Below are 15,683 nucleotides of genomic sequence, written 5' to 3' on the forward strand. Positions count from 1 at the left end.
GGCATATTTTTTTACTGAACTTTGAGAAGAGCAACTAAATTTTAAGTAGGATTTTTACAGTTTTAAGTAATAAACTGGTAAAGAGTATACTGGTTAAATTAAATATATTTCTACTTTCATGGTTAGGCTTTATTTTAAAAATTTCAATCTGTCTCAAAACTTGAAATTAAATATTAATTTAATTTTTGGTACTTGTAGTTTTTCCTCTTTAGAAAAAGCCTAAAAGAAAAGTCAGCCAATGATTACTGTATCTCTGAGAACCTTGAAAGATGAATACTGGGGGCTTTATTATATGTTTTATGGAAAAATCATAAGATAAAACCTTAAGTCATGAAGCAATATATATCATTGTAAATACTTTTTCTATAAGGGACATCTTTTAGAGAACTTTATTGTGTAAATAGGTGATACCTGTAAAACTAGCTATTTTCTTTTTCAGTTGAACACTTAAATAGTAAGTTTCATTAATATCAACTTCCTTAGTGCTCCTTTTAGAGTTGGCAAGCAAATAAGAATTGTTAGACACAAATAGCATTTAAAAAAAAAATACCAGTGTCTTAAAGGCTTCCTTGGATTTGGCATTAGTGTTGAATTTTTTCACCTCTTCCTTCACCCATACAAACTTTGTTCTTTAATGAGAAGAAAGAAAGGAGATTTAAGCTTTATATTTACATGTGGAAGTAAACAGAACAGAGTAGGTCAATTATGCAAGAATCTCAAAGTCACTATGGATTTAGCCAGCAGCCTCAATCTGGTTACTTAGAAGTGATGAGTTCATATAGGGTCAATAAAATTTGGCTACAAATAAGCTAGCTACTTTTGGACATAAAGAAAATTGTGCTGAAATTTTTATATCATTACTACCCCTGTTAAGTAAAGACATGTAAAAAATTGTGAATATTCTAGAGAATATGAATAGTATTTAATCAGATTGCCTTGTATGGAATTAGTAACATTACAAGGGAAGAAAAAATTGAAAAAAAAAAAAGCCTTTGAGGAATGCTGTAACATATGACCTGCTAATGTTTAAAGTGTAATGTGATCTTAAATTTATGAATGAAGAGGTAGGTGTTAGGCAACTGGCAGCTTCTCTGGAGAAATTCTATGTTGAAAAGAACAGATATAATAGACAGATATAGTGGACCAGGGCACAAGAGAACAATTCTCTTATGTTCACTATCACTGTTTCCTACTCAATTTAACTGTTATTCATTCTCCTCATGTCACCTAAAACAGGATGTCAGTGTGTCTATTCTCTTGGATAGCCACCTTTAACAGGAACTGGACATTCCTGTGGAGATTGAAAGAAATAAAACATAACAAAACAGAAAAAAATCAAGGTTAATAAAAGTCCTTTTTACTTCAGTAGATAGAATTAGGAAGGGAAGTAAGGTGTGTGTTGTGTGTGTGTGTGTGTGTGTGTGTGTGTGTGTCTCTGTGTGTGTGTGTCTGTATATGAGAGAGAGAGAGAGAAAGAATATGGACAAATTTTAGCAACACTTGGAGAACACAGAATTTAAGGTTAAAAGGAGAAGCAATATCTATGACTAGTTAGTGGAAAATTTGAGAAGTCCTGGAGAAAGAGTGGAGTTAGTTGGCTGCATACTTGATTGAGTCTGAGATTTGGAAACTAATAGACTGGGGTTTGAATCTGCCACTTAGTAGCTATATATCCTTGGGGACTTCTCTAAACTGTGGTTCTTCATGTAAAGAGGTATAATAGTAATAATACCTACCTCTTAGGGCTGCTGTTGGGATTACAGAGGTAAAGTGCCCAGCACAGTTCCTGGAACATGTAAGCTTATTTTGCCAAGTAAGGCTATTAAAACTTATGCATATGAACAATGTCATCTCCCCTGCTGCCCCCCACCCCATCGTTTTACTGTAGACCAGAAATGACATGGTGTGGGCTGGCACTGAGGACCAGTGCTTGAAATCTTCCAGTTCAATCATCTTGTTTTACAAATGAGAGAATTGAGGTCTAGAAGTATGGTGGGAATAAAATACAGGCTACCTCAGAGACATTACAGGGTCAGTTCCAGACTACTGCAATAAAGCAAATATTGCAATAAAGCAAGTCACACAAATTTTTTGGTTTCCAGTGCAAATAAAAGTTATGTTTACACTATTCTGTAAGTGTGCAATAGCATTATGTCTAAAAAAAGGATATATCTTAATTAAAAAATACTTTATTGCTAAAAAATGTTAACCATCATCTGAGCCTTCAGCAAGTCATAATCTTTTTGCTGGTGAAGCATCTTGACTCCCTTTTGATGGCTGCTGACTGATCATGGAGGTGCTTGCTGAAGGTTGGGGTGTCTGTGGTAATTACTTAAAATAAGACAACAGTGAAGTTCACTGCATCAATCAATTCTTCCTTTCATGAACCATTTCTCTGTAACACACAATGCAGTTTGGTAGCATTTTACCCACAGTAGAACTTCTTACAAAATTGGAGTCGATCCTTTCAAACCCTGTGGCTGCTTTATCAACTAAATTTATGTAATATTCTAAATACTTTGTTGTCATTTTAACAATCTTCACAGCATCTTCACCAGGAATAGATTACATGTCAAGAAACCAATTTTATTTGCTTATCCATAAAAAGCAACTCCTATCTGTTAAAGTTTTATCATCAGATGGCAGCAATTCAGTCACATCTTCAGGTTCCACTTCTAATTCTAGTTCTCTTGCTATTTCCACCACTTCTGCATTTTCTTCCTCCACTGAAATTGAACACCTCAAAGTCATCCGTGAGGGTTAGAATAAACTTCTTCAAACTCCTGTTAATTTTGGTATTTTGACTTCTTCCCATGAATCACGAATGTTCTTAATGTATCTAGAATGGTGAATCCTTTCCAGAAGGTTTTCAGTTTACTTTGCACAGATCTATCAGAGGGATCACTATCCATGGCAGCCTTATGAAATCTATTTCATAAAAAATGAAACCTGAAAGTCAAAATTACTCCTTGATCCATGGGTTGCAGAATGAATGTTGTGTTAGCAGGCGTGAAAACATTAATCTCATTGTATATCTCCATAAGAGCTCTTGGGTCACCAGGTGCATTATCAATGAGCAGTAATATTTTGAAAGGAATTTTTTTTTCTCAGCGGTAGGTCTCAACAGTGGCCTTAAAATGCTCAGTAAACCATACTGTAAACAGATGTGCTGTCATCCAGACTTTGTTTCTCTATTTATAGTGTAGTGGCAGAGTAGTTTAGCATAATTCTTTAAGGGCCCTAGGATTTTCAGAATGGTAAATGAGCATTAGCTTCAACTTAAAGTCACCAGCTGCATCAGCCCCTAACAAGAGAGTCAGCCTGTCCTTTGAAGCTTTGAAACTAGACGTTGACTTCTCCTCTTTAACTATGAAGTTCCTAGATGGCATTTTCTTCCACTAAAAGGCTTTTCATCTACACTGAAAATATTTAGTGTAGCCACCTTTCTTAATTAGCATAGCTAGATTTTCTGAATAACTCGCTGCAGCTTCAACATCAGAACTTGCAATTTCACCTTGCAATTTTTTTTTTAATTGAAGTATAGTTGATTTACAATGTTGTGTTAGTTTCAGGTGTACAGCAAAGTGATTCATATGTACACACACACACACACAAACACACACACACATATATATATATTCCTTTTTGGATTCATTTACCTTATAAGTTATTACAAAATATTGAATATAGTTCCCTGTGCTATATAGTTGGTCCTTGTTGGTTATTTTATGATTAGTATGTATGTGTATGTTAATCCCAAACTCCTAATTTATCCCTCATCCCCGTTTCCACTTTGGAAACCATAAGTTTGTTTTCTATGTCTGTGGGTCTAATTATATTTTGTATATAAGTTCTTTTCTTTTAGATTCCACATATAAGCAATATTATATGCTATGGGTCTTTCTCTGTCTGACTTATTCACTTTAGTATGATAATCTCTAGGGCCATCCATGTTGCTGCAAATGGCATTATTTCATTCTTTTTAATGGCTGAGTAACATTCCATTCCAATAATCAACATTTTCTTTATCCATTCATCTGTCATCTGATGGACAAGTAGTTTACTTCCATGTCTTGGCTGTTGTAAATAGTGCTGAAATGAACATTGGGGTGCATATATCTTTCCAAATTATGGTCTTCTCTGGATATATGCCCAGGGGTGGGATTGCAGGATCATGTGGTAGCTCTACTTTTAGTTTTAAGTGAATCTCCATACTGTTCTCCATAGTGGCTTCACCAATTTACATTCCCTTTAACAGTGTAGGAGGGTTTTTTCTCCACACCTTCTCCAGCATTTATTATTTGTAGTCTTTTTGATGATGGCTATTCTGTAAATTGATACAGCCACTATGGAGAACAGTACGGAGGTTCCTTTAAAAACTAAAAATAGATTTACCATATGATCCAGCAATCCCACTACTGGGCGTATACCCAGAGAAAACCATAATTCAAAAAGACACATGCACCCCAATGTTCATTGCAGCACTATTTACAATAGCCAGGACATGGAAGCAACCTAAATGTCCATCGACAGATGAATGGATAAAGAAGTTGTGGTACATATATACAATGGAATATTACTCAGCCATAAAAAGGAATGAAATTGAGTCATTTGTTGAGACGTGGATGGATCTAGAGACTGTCATACAGAGTGAAGTAAGTCAAAAAGAGAAAAACAAATATCGTATATTAACGCATGTATGTGGAACCTAGAAAAATGGTACAGATGAGCCGGTTTGCAGGGCAGAAGTTGAGACACAGACGTAGAGAACAGACATATGGACACCAAGGGGGGAAAACTGCAGTGGGGTGGGGATGGTGGTGTGCTGAATTGGGCGATTGGGATTGACATGTATACATTGATGTGTATAAAATTGATGACTAATAAGAACCTGCAGTATAAACAAACAAACAAACAAAACAACTAATACTAAACTTTCATTGGGTTATTTGTATGGAAATATGTTAATATAAATGTTTCAGACATTACATGAAATTTCTAAAAATCTTATATGTTCTGGTATAATGTTATAAGTCATAATTCTAGTTATTACTTTAAAATGTATGTCTCAGAAATAACTAAATTTCCTTGTCAATTGCACTATTATGAACTTTCATCAAATCTTTAACTGTGGTCATTTTTAAGTCTTTTGTCATTTACAGACAGTTCTGGGTGTACTCTGATGCTTTTGCAAATATGTTCCTATAAAAGGGGTTCATCTTCAAGGAATTCATAGAAAAGACTCTGACAAGTACAGGTTTCTGATAACTGTACTGCTGAACTGAATGAATAAGCATTCTCAGAACTCTAATGAAAAACTGATGAACTCATAAAAGTGCTAACAAAAGATCAAGATAAAAAAAATTAATTACATTAGATGATGGCCATTCTGACATGTGTGGGGTGATATCTCATTGTAGTTTTGATTTGCATTTCTCTAGTAATTAGTGATGTTGAGCATCTTTTCATGTGCCTCTTGGCCATCTGTATGTCTTTTGTGGAGAAATGTCTATTTAGGTCTTCTGCCCATTTCTTGACTGGGTTGTTTGTTTTTTGATATTGAGCCACATGAGCTGTTTGCAAATTTTGGAGACTAATCCCTTGTCTGTTGCATCATTTGCAAATATTTTCTCCCATTCTGTGGGTTGTCTTTTAATTTTGTCTATGATTTCCTTTGCTGTGCAAAAGCTTTTAAGTTTAATTAGGTCCCATTTATTTATTTTTGTTTTTATTTCCATTACTCTAAGAGTCGGCTCAGAAAAGATATTGCTGCAATTTATGTCAGAGTGTTCTGCCTATGTTTTCCTCTAAGAGTTTTATAGTATCTGTTGTTACATTGAGGTCTTTAATCCATTTTGAGTTTATTTTTCTGTGTGGTGTTAAAGAATGTCCTAATTTCATTTTTTTTTAAATGTAGCTGTCCAGTTTTCCAAGCACCATTTATTGAAGAGACAGTCTTTCCTCCGTTGTATAGCCTTGCCTCCTTTGTCATAGATTAATTGACCATAGGTTGCATGGGTATATCTCTGGGCTTTCTATCCTGTTCCACTGATCTAAATTTCTGTTTCTGTGCCAGTACCATACTGTCTTGATTACCATAGCTTTGTAGTATACTCTGAATTCAGGAAGCCTGATTCCTCCAGCTCTATTTTTCTTTCTCAAGATTTCTTTGACTATTTGGGGTCTTTTGTGTTTCCATACAAATTTAAAACTTTTTTGTTTTAGTTTTGTGAAAAATGCCATTGGTAATTTGATGGGGATTTCATTGAATCTGTAGATTGCTTTGGGTAGTATAGTCATTTTGAAAATATAAATTCTTCTAATCCAAAAACATGGTATATCTTTCCATCTGTTTGTGTCATCTTTGATTTCTTTCTTTAGTATCTTAGAGTTTTCAGAGTACAGGTCTTTTGCCTCCTTAGATAGGTTTATGCCTAGGTATTTTATTCCTTTTGATGCAGTGGTAAATGGAATTGTTTCCTTAATTTCTCTTTCTGATTTTTCATTGTTAGTGTCTAAAAATTCAACAGATTTCTGTGTTTTAATTCTGTATCCTGCAACTTCACCGAATTCATTAATGAGCTCTGATAGTTTTCTGGTAGCATATCTAGGATTTTCTTTGTATAGTATCATGTCATCTGCAGTAACAGTTTTACTTCTTCCTTTCCAATTTGGATTCATTTTCTTTCTCTTTCTTCTCTGATTGCCATGGCTAGGACTTCCAAAACTATATTGAAAAAAAACTGATGAGAGTGGACATCCTTGTCTTGTTCCTGATCTTAGAGGAAATGCTTTCAGCTTTCACCGTTGAGTATGATGTTAGCTGTAGGTTTGTCATATTTGGCCTTTATTATGTTGAGGTATGTTTCCTCTGTGCCCACTTTCTGGAGAGTTTTTATCACAACTGGGTGTTGAATTTTGTCTAAAGCTTTTTCTGCATCTATTGAGATGATCATATGGTTTTTATTCTTCAATTTGTTCATGTGGTGTATCACAGTGATTGATTTGTGTGTATTCAAAATCCCTGCATCCCTGGGATAAATCCCACTTGATCATGGGGTATGATCCTTTAAATGTATTGTTGGATTCAGTTTGCTAGTATTTTGTTAAGAATTTTTGTGTCTAAGTTCATCAGTGATATTGGCGGGTAATTTTCTTTTTTTGTGGTATCTTTGTCTGGTTTTGGTATCAGGGTGATGGTGGCATCATAGAATGTTTGGAAGTGTTCTTTCCTCTGCAGTTTTTTGGAACAGTTTCAGAAGGATAGTGTTAACTTTTCTGTAAATGTTTGATATAATTTGCCTGTGAAGCCATCTGGTCCTGGACTTTTGTCTGTTGGGAGTTTTTAAATCACAGATTCAATCTCAGTAGTTGTAATTGGTCTGTTTATATTTTCTATTTCTTGCGGGTTCAGTCTTGGAAGATTGTACCTTTCTAAGAATGTGTCTGTTTCTTCTAAGTTTCCATTTTCTTGGCATATAATTGCTTGTACTAGTCTCTTACGGTCCTTTGTATTTCTGTGGTGTCCATTGTAACTTCTGTTTTTCATTTCTAATTTTATTGATTTGGCCTCTCTTCCTTCTTTACTTGATGAGTCTGGCTAAAGGTTTATCAATTTTATTTATCTTTTCAAAGAATCAGATTTTAGTTTCATTGATCTTTTCTATTGTTTTCTTCATCTCTATTTCATTTATTTCTGCTCTGATCTCTTTGATTTCTTTCCTCTACTAACTATGGGTTTTGTTTGTTCTTTCTCTAGTTGCTTTAAGTGTAAGGTTAGGTTGTTTGTTTGAGATTTTTCCTGAGATAAGCTTGTATCTCTATAAACTTCCCTCTTAGAACTGCTTTTGTTGCATCCCATAGATTTTAGATCATTGTGTCTTCGTTTTCATTTATCTCTAGGTATTTTTTGATTTCTTCTTTTTTTCGTCAGTGATCCATTGGTTGTTTAGTAGCCTATTGTTTAGCCTCCATGTATTTGTGGTTTCTGCAGTATTTTTCTTGTAGTTGATTTCTAATCTCATAGTGTTGTGGTTGGAAAAGAGGCTTGATATGATTTCAATTTTCTTAACTTTACCAAGTCTTGCTTTGTGGCCCAGCATTTGATCTATCCTGCGGAATGTTCCATGTGCACTTGAAAAGAATGTGTTCTGCTGTTTTTGGATGGAATGCTCTATAGATATCAATTAGTGCATCTGGTCTAATGTGTCATTTAAGGCCTGTGTTTCTTTATTGATTTTCTTTCTGGATGAGCTGTCCATTGATGAAACTGGGGTGTTTAAGTCTCCCACTATTATTGTATTACTGTCAATTTCTCCTTTTATGGCTGTTAGCATATGTCTTATATATTGAGGTGCTCCTGTATTAGGTGAATATATATTTTAAATTGTTATATCTTCTTCTTACAATGATCCCTTGATCATTATGTAGTGTCCTTCTTTGTCTCTTGTAGCAGTCTTTATTTTAAAGTCTAATTTTGTCTGATGTGAGTACTGCTACTCCATCTTTCTTTTGATTTCCATTTGCATGGAATACCTTTTGCCATCCCCTCACTTTCAGTCTGTATTTGTCCCTAGATCTGAAGTGGGTCTCTGTTGTAGACAACATATATATGGGTCTTGTTTTTTATCCATTCAGGCAGTGAATGTCTTTTGGTTGGAGCATTTAATCTGTTTACATTTTAGGTAATTATCAATATATATGTTCTTTTTTTTTTTTATAATTTAAAACGTATACACTTTATTTTATTTTATTTTATTTTTTTTGTTTTGTTTGTTTTTTTTTATATTGCAGGTTCTTATTAGGCATCAATTTTATACACATCAGTGTATACATGTCAATCCCAATCGCCCAATTCAGCACACCACCATCCCCACCCCACTGCAGTTTTCCCCCCTTGGTGTCCATATGTCTGTTCTCTACGTCTGTGTCTCAACTTCTGCCCTGCAAACCGGCTCATCTGTACCATTTTTCTAGGTTCCACATACATGCGTTAATATACGATATTTGTTTTTCTCTTTTTGACTTACTTCACTCTGTATGACAGTCTCTAGATCCATCCACGTCTCAACAAATGACTCAATTTCATTCCTTTTTATGGCTGAGTAATATTCCATTGTATATATGTACCACAACTTCTTTATCCATTCGTCTGTTGATGGGCATTTAGGTTGCTTCCATGACCTGGCTATTGTAAATAGTGCTGCAATGAACAATCGGGTGCATGTGTCTTTTTTTTTTTTTTTTTTTTTTTTCACACACACATTGTATTTTATTTTTACAAGAGATAAATCGACTGACACCAAGCATTGTACATGGATGACCACAACAAAAGCAACAATGATTGCAATTACCAAACATGAAACACACTCATACTATGTCATAGTATTGACATTCAGTCCAGTAATCCTCCACTGTAACAGCTCCTTTACTTTGCAGTGAAAATTGATTTGTATATTCTTTGCCTCTGAGTCCTTGTGGAATTTTTTTTTTTTTTTTTTTAAATTCAGACAGAAAGTCACAAAAATTATACTCATCCTCATCAGTTCACTCAGTCCCATGTAATTAATTTTTTTTTTTCGTCTTGATCTTTTGTTAGCACTTTTATGAGTTCATCAGTTTTTCATTAGAGTTCTGAAAATGCTTATTCATTCAGTTCAGCAGTACAGTCCGTTACCAGAAACCTGTACTTGTCAGAGTCTTTTCCATGTATTTCTTGAAGATGAAACCCTTTTATAGGAACATATTTGCAAAATCATCAGAGTACACCCAGAACTGTCTGTAAATGACAAAAGACTTAACAATGACCACAGTTAAAGATTTGATGACAGTTCATAATAATGCAGTTGACAAGAAAATTAGTTATTTCTGAGATATACATTTTAAAGTAATAACTAGGATTATTACTTATAACATTATACCAGAACATATAAGATTTTTAGAAATTTCATGTAATGTCTGAAACATTTATATTAACATATTTCCATACATATTTCCATACAAGTACAAATATAAGATTTTTAGTAATTTCATGTAATGTCTGAAACATTTATATTAACATATTCCCATACATATTTCCATACAAATACAAATATGATTTTTAGAAATTTCATGTAATGTCTGAAACATTTATATTAACATATTTCCATACATATTTCCATACAAATACAAATATAAGATTTTTAGAAATTTCATGTGATGTCTGAAACATTTATATTAACATATTTCCATACAAATAACCCAATGAAAGTTTAGTATTAGTTGTTTTGTTTGTTTTTTTATACTGCAGGTTCTTATTAGGCATCAGTTTTATACACATCAGTGTATACATGTCAATCCCAATCGCCCAATTCAGCACACCACCATCCCCACCCCACCGCAGTTTTCCCCCCTTGGTGTCCATATGTCCATTCTCTACATCTGTGTCTCAACTTCTGCCCTGCAAACTGGCTCATCTGTACCATTTTTCTAGGTTCCGCATACATGCATTAATATACGATATTTGTTTTTCTCTTTCTGACTTACTTCACTCTGTATGACAGTCTCTAGATCCATCCACGTCTCAACAAATGACTCAATTTCGTTCCTTTTTATGGCTGAGTAATATTCCATTGTATATATGTACCACATCTTCTTTATCCATTCGTCTGTTGATGGGCATTTAGGTTGCTTCCATGACCTGGCTATTGTAAATAGTGCTGCAATGAACATTCGGGTGCATGTGTCTTTTTGAATTACGGTTTTCCCTGGGTATATGCCCAGTAGTGGGATTGCTCGGTCATATGGTAATTCTATTTTTAGTTTTTTAAGGAACCTCCATATTGTTCTCCATAGTGGCTGTATCAATTTACATTCCCACCAACAGTGCAAGAGGGTTCCCTTTTCACCACACCCTCTCCAGCATTTGTTGTTTGTAGATTTTCTGATGATGCCCATTCTAACTGGAGTGAGGTGATACCTCATTGTAGTTTTGATTTGCATTTCTCTAATAATTAGTGATGTTGAGCATCTTTTCATGTGCTTCGTGGCCATCTGTATGTCTTCTTTGGAGAAATGTCTATTTAGGTCTTCTGCCCATTTTTGGATTGGAGGGTTTGTTTCTTTAATATTGAGCTGAATGAGCTGTTTATATATTTTGGAGATTAATCCTTTGTCTGTTGATTCGTTTGCAAATATTTTCTCCCATTCTGAGGGTTGTCTTTTCGTCTTGTTTATGGTTTCCTTTGCTGTGCAAAAGCTTTGAAGTTTCATTAGGTCCCACTTGTTTATTTTTGTTTTTATTTCCATTACTCTAGGAGGTGGATCAAAAAAGATCTTGCTGTGATTTATGTCAAAGAGTGTTCTTCCTATGTTTTCCTCTAAGAGTTTTATAGTGTCCAGTCTTATATTTAGGTCTCTAATCCATTTTGAGTTTATTTTTGTGTATGGTGTTAGGGAGTATTCTAATTTCATTCTTTTACATGTAGCTGTCCAGTTTTCCCAGCACCACTTATTGAAGAGACTGTCTTTTCTCCATTGTATATCTTTGCCTCCTTTGTCATAGATTAGTTGACCATAGGTACGTGGGTTAATCTCTGGGCTTTCTATCTTGTTCCATTCATCTATGTTTCTGTTTTTGTGCCAGTACCATATTGTCTTGATTACTGTAGCTTTGTAGTATAGTCTGAAGTCAGGGAGTCTGATTCCTCCAGCTCCATTTTTTTCCCTCAAGACTGCTTTGGCTATTCGGGGTCTTTTGTGTCTCCATACAAATTTTAAGATGATTTGTTCTAGCTCCGTAAAAAATGCCATTGGTAGTTTGATAGGGATTGCATTGAATCTGTAGATTGCTTTGGGTAGTATACTCATTTTCACAATGTTGATTCTTCCAATCCAAGAACATGGTATATCTCTCCATCTGTTGGTATCATCTTTAATTTCTTTCATCAGTGTCTTATAGTTTTCTGCATACAGGTCTGTTGTCTCCCTAGGTAGGTTTATTCCTAGGTATTTTATTCTTTTTGTTGCAATGGTAAATGGGAGTGTTTCCTTAATTTCTCTTTTAGATTTTTCATCATTAGTGTATAGGAATGCAAGAGATTTCTGTGCATTTTATATCCTGAAACTTTACTATATTCATTGATTAGCTCTAGCAGTTTTCTGGTGGCAGTTTTAGGATTCTCTATGTATAGTATCATGTCATCTGCAAACAGTGACAGTTTTACTTCTTCTTTTCCAATTTGTATTCCTTTTATTTCTTTTTCTTCTCTGATTGCCGTGGCTAGGACTTCCAGAACTATGTTGAATAATAGTGGTGAGAGTGGACATCCTTGTCTTGTTCCTGATCTTAGAGGAAATGCTTTCAGTTTTTCACCATTGAGAATGATGTTTGCTGTGGGTTTGTCATATATGGCCTTTATTATGTTGAGGTAGGTTCCCTCTATGCCCACTTTCTGGAGAGTTTTTATCAGAAATGGGTGTTGAATTTTGTCAAAAGCTTTTTCTGCATCTATTGAGATGATCATATGGTTTTTATTCTTCAATTTGTTAATATGGTGTATCACATTGATTGATTTGCGTATATTGAAGAATCCTTGCATCCCTGGGATAAATCCCACTTGATCGTGGTGTATGATCCTTTTAATGTGTTGTTGGATTCTGTTTGCTAGTATTTTGTTGAGGATTTTTGCATCTATATTCATCAGTGATATTGGTCTGTAATTTTCTTTTTTTTGTAGTGTCTTTGTCTGGTTTTGGTATCAGGGTGATGGTGGCCTCATAGAATGAGTTTGGGAGTGTTCCTTCCTCTGCAATTTTTTGGAAGAGTTTGAGAAGGATGGGTGTTAGCTCTTCTCTAAATGTTTGATAGAATTCACCTGTGAAGCCATCTGGTCCTGGACTTTTGTTTGTTGGAAGATTTTTAATCACAGTTTCAATTTCATTACTTGTGATTGGTCTGTTCATATTTTCTATTTCTTCCTGGTTCAGTCTTGGAAGGTTATACCTTTCTAAGAATTTGTCCATTTCTTCCAGGTTGTCCATTTTATTGGCATAAAGTTGCTTGTAGTAGTCTCTTAGGATGCTTTGTATTTCTGCGGTGTCTGTTGTAACTTCTTTTTCATTTCTGATTTTATTGATTTGAGTCCTCTACCTCTTTTTCTTGATGAGTCTGGCTAATGGCTTATCAATTTTGTTTATCTTCTCAAAGAACCAACTTTTAGTTTTATTGATCTTTGCTATTGTTTTCTTTGTTTCTATTTCATTTATTTCTGCTCTGATCTTTATGATTTCTTTCCTTCTGCTAACTTTGGGTTTTGTTTGTTCTTCTTTCTCTAGTTTCTTTAGGTGTAAGGTAGATTGTTTACTTGAGATTTTTCTTGTTTCTTTAGGTAGGCTTGTATAGCTATAAACTTCCCTCTTAGAACTGCTTTTGCTGCATCCCATAGGTTTTGGGTCGTCGTGTTTTCATTGTCATTTGTCTCTAGGTATTTTTTTATTTCCTCTTTGATTTCTTCAGTGATCTCTTGGTTATTTAGTAACGTATTGTTTAGCCTCCATGTGTTTGTCTTTTTTACGTTTTTTTCCCTGTAATTCATTTCTAATCTCATAGCGTTGTGGTCAGAAAAGATGCTTGATATGATTTCAATTTTCTTAAATTTACTGATGCTTGATTTGTGACCCAAGATGTGATCTATCCTGGAGAATGTTCCGTGCGCACTTGAGAAGAACGTGTAATCTGCTGTTTTTGGATGGAATGTCCTATAAATATCAGTTAAATCTATCTGGTCTATTGTGTCATTTAAAGCTTCTGTTTCCTTATTTATTTTCATTTTGGATGATCTGTCCATTGGTGTAAGTGAGGTGTTAAAGTCCCCCACTATTACTGTGTTACTGTCAATTTCCTCTTTTATAGCTGTTAGCAGTTGCCTTATGTATTGAGGTGCTCCTATGTTGGGTGCATATATATTTATAATTGTTATATCTTTTTCTTGGATTGATCCCTGGATCATTATGTAGTGTCCTTCCTTGTCTCTTGTAACATTCTTTATTTTAAAGTCTATTTTATCTGATATGAGTATAGCTACTCCAGCTTTCTTTTGATTTCCATTTGCATGGAATATCTTTTTCCATCCCCTCACTATCAGTCTGTATGTGTCCCTAGGTCTAAAGTGAGTCTCTTGTAGACAGCATATATATGGGTCTTGTTTTTGTATCCATTCAGCCAGTCTGTGTCTTTTGCTTGGGGCATTTAATCCATTCACGTTTAAGGTAATTATCGATATGTATGTTCCTATGACCATTTTCTTAATTGTTTTGGGTTTGTTTTTGTAGGTCCTTTTCTTCTCTTGTGTTTCCCACTTAGAGAAGTTCCTTTAGCATTTGTTGTAGAGCTGGTTTGGTGGTGCAGAATTCTCTTAGCTTTTGCTTGTCTGTAAAGCTTTTGATTTCTCCATCAAATCTAAATGAGATCCTTGCCGGGTAGAGTAATCTTGGTTGTAGGTTCTTCCCTTTCATCACTTTAAGTATATCATGCCACTCCCTTCTGGCTTGCAGAGTTTCTGCTGAGAAATCAGCTGTTAACCTTATGGGAGTTCCCTTGTATGTTATTTGTCGTTTTTCCCTTGCTGCTTTCAATAATTTTTCTTTGTCTTTAATTTTTGCCACTTTGATTACTATGTGTCTCGGCGTGTTTCTCCTTGGGTTTATCCTGTATGGGACTCTCTGCGCTTCCTGGAGTTGGGTGGCTATTTCCTTTCCCATGTTAGGGAAGTTTTCGACTATAATCTCTTCAAATATTTTCTCTGGTCCTTTCTCTCTCTCTTCTCCTTCTGGGACCCCTATAATGCGAATGTTGTTGCGTTTAATGTTGTCCCAGAGGTCTCTTAGGCTGTCTTCATTTCTTTTCATTCTTTTTTCTTTAGTCTGTTCCACAGCAGTGAATTCCACCATTCTGTCTTCCAGGTCACTTATCCGTTCTTCTGCCTCAGTTATTCTGCTTTTGATTCCTTCTAGTGTAGTTTTCATTTCAGTTATTGTATTGGTCATCTCTGTTTGTTTGTTCTTTAATTCTTCTAGGTCTTTGTTAATCATTTCTTGCATCTTCTCAATCTTTGCCTCCATTCTTATTCCGAGGTCCTGGATCATCTTCACTATCATTATTCTGAATTCTTTTTCTGGAAGGTTGCCTATCTCCACTTCATTTAGTTGTTTTTCTGGGGTTTTTTCTTGTTCCTTCATCTGGTACATAGCCCTCTGCCTTTTCATCTTCTCTATCTTTCTGTAACTGTGGTTTTTGGTCCACAGGCTGCAGGATTGTAGTTTTTCTTGCTTCTGCTGTCTGCCCTCTGGTGGTTGAGGCTATCTAAGAGGCTTGATGGGAGGCTCTGGTGGTGGGCAGAGCTGAATATACATGTTCTTATTGCCATTTTGTTCATTGTTTTGGATTTTTTTTAAAGTCTTTTTTCTTCCTTTCCTCTTTTGTTCTCTTGTGATTTGATGACTAACTTTAGTGTTTGTTGGATTTCTTTTCCTTTTTGGTATATATTTCTATTATAGATGTTTGATTTGTGGTTACTATGAGGTTTTGATATAGCAGTCTCTCTATATATACATGATTGTTTTAAGTTGCTGGTCTCTTAATTTTAAATGCATTACAAATATCCCGCATTTGTACTCTCCTCTTATGATTACTTGTCTTGATATCA

At 34.9% G+C, this 15,683-nt stretch overlaps 1 protein-coding gene across 1 annotated transcript in view; it reads left to right on the forward strand.

The window, feature by feature from the left end:
• The window catches only part of PIP4P2 (phosphatidylinositol-4,5-bisphosphate 4-phosphatase 2), an 86,853-nt gene that overhangs the window by 22,323 nt on the left and 48,847 nt on the right, over positions 1–15,683 (forward strand). The gene's annotated exons all lie outside the window — the stretch shown is intronic.

The sequence above is a fragment of the Balaenoptera ricei genome, chromosome 17, assembly GCF_028023285.1.
Source record: "Balaenoptera ricei isolate mBalRic1 chromosome 17, mBalRic1.hap2, whole genome shotgun sequence".
Classification (NCBI taxonomy): Eukaryota; Metazoa; Chordata; class Mammalia; order Artiodactyla; family Balaenopteridae; genus Balaenoptera; species Balaenoptera ricei.